Source organism: Camelina sativa, chromosome 7, assembly GCF_000633955.1.
Source record: "Camelina sativa cultivar DH55 chromosome 7, Cs, whole genome shotgun sequence".
Taxonomy (NCBI): domain Eukaryota; kingdom Viridiplantae; phylum Streptophyta; class Magnoliopsida; order Brassicales; family Brassicaceae; genus Camelina; species Camelina sativa.
In genome coordinates this window covers 23,684,435-23,686,628 of record NC_025691.1, presented here as the reverse complement: position 1 = coordinate 23,686,628, position 2,194 = coordinate 23,684,435, and positions in this window count along the sequence as shown.

The following is a 2,194-nucleotide window of genomic DNA, read 5'->3' as shown; positions in this document are numbered from 1 at the left end:
TCTTTCTTATAATTTGACAGGACATTACTGCTGTAGAGGCACAAAATTGAGTCTAAACGGAAGCAGCTTGGAGAATTAGCTATGTCAATTAATGTTCGATGATTACTATGAAGGTAGAAGCTGCTGATATGTATTTTTCTTTTCATGTTCCTTCCTATGCTGGATATGGCTGAAGAATGCTTCTATGGATTTGAGTGGTCTGTTGACTGTTGCTGCTTTATTCTTCATTGGGAGATGCAGATGGATTTGATGAAGCTGGCAGCACTTGCTAAAGAGCAAAGAAAGAACAATGAGCCTCAAGGAGACTTATGGGAAGTCATTTGCAGGTCAGTCGGTGAATGATCTTAAAGAATAATAAGGTCTTAACTCAAGACTGCAAATCGAATGATGCAATGGCCAAATTCGTTTTGGTGGATGCTGCATACAAGAAGAGTACTGCAGATTGTTATTACAGCTTGAAAAAGACATCATGGGTTCTAGATTTGATGTGAGAGCTGTTGCAAAGACGTGTCTCAGGGATATCGCAAGGTTTGCTGATAAGAGATATATGTTAATGGTTGCTAGTAGTGAGTTTTCAAGCTGTTAGTGTGTTCTGTTTTTAACAAGATGGTTGAGCAGGGGTTCTGTTCTAGTTTCAGTTGTTTAAACAGGTTATTGTGGTGAGTCTACAATGGTATAAACTGTTAGTGAGATTCACTACAAGTTGAATCAAAGTGCTTCAGGTTAGAAGCCAAGATGATTCTGTTTTTTTTCTGCATATGATTCAAGTAAATTGAAGATGAGGTCGTGAGAGAGAGTTGGAGCCATATGGAGCCGCATTATGTAGCACACAATGTAGCTAGAAGGGTGAGCGAAAACATGTAATAGCTTTATAGCTTTGGGGAGTGTTTTTCTCATTAGAACATAGGTTGATACAAAGAGTGTTTATGAGTGAGTGCTGAGTGAGACACTTGTAATTTGTATCTATGTTTCTTCTTCTAGTGGATTCCGAGCAAGAGTCTCGGCAAGATGTAAGTGGTGTCACATTGACACTACTGAACTCTTTAAATGTGTGTGCTTCCATCTTCTTTTCTACTCTTTTCTCTGATCTCTATATGCTGTTTTTTGCTGCAACAAACAAAAAGCTTCTCTATTTTGACTTAAGCAACTTGATAGAAGTTTTCTAGTGGAAGAGTTATTTTGGTTAAAGTTGTTAGTGAGTTCTTTTGATTAGTTTAATATTAATTATAGGATTAATTTAATTATGAGCAACTCATATGAGTTGCTCTAGTGGAAATGGTCTTATGTCTATGCTGATATTTATCTGGTTACAGTAATCGGATACCTGAAGCCGCTCTGATGGCACAATCGTACCTTCCGAGCAAGGTCTCTGAACTAGTGGCATTGTGGAGAAACGATTTGACCAAGGTATATTCAAAACGTTGTCTCTTGAAAATAGAGCTGCAGAGACAAGGTATATTCAAAACGTTGTTGCAGACGTCACTAGCTTGTTCTTAAAAACCGTGCTTACGAGAAAGCCTTTTGATTTGATTGTGGCACGTAATTATTTAGAGTCATGTGTTTCTACTTATAATTTGAATTTATACCCCCATATAAACATAAATTCAAAACTCCAATGTTGATTTCATTACCACGCCAATTTGAACTTTTTCAGGATCTTCAAAAACAAATTTGTTTGTGTTGACTTATATCATCTTTCAGGGGCGTCCATCCTCCTACTGGGCATTACTGTAGTCAGGCAGACAGAGATCTTACAACTTTGGTGGAAGCTTCTAGAATTATGAATATAGAGGAAGAGGGGCGACTAGAGCAAGGGGATCTTTTCAACGAGGTATGCATAATTTACATTACATGCAATTGAAGGGGGTTGTCTAGAACTGGGCATTACTATAGTCAGGCAGACAGAGAATGTGGAAGAAGAGGCTGTTGTGGTGGACCCTGACTCTACGGATGGGGCTGTGCTACTAAATGGGAACGAGTCTGAAGAACGATTAGTGAATGAACCCCCATCAGCCTTACTATAGCATTTGTGGTTTATTAAGTGATTGTACCAAAGCATCTCGCTAATTATATTCTTAGGTCGTTTGGTTCCCTTGCATATGAAAACATGACATATATATCATAGGCCAAACCAGACAGATTTGTTGTGTCACTACGTTTTGTCATTGTCTTAACTATTTTTGAGTCGAACAGC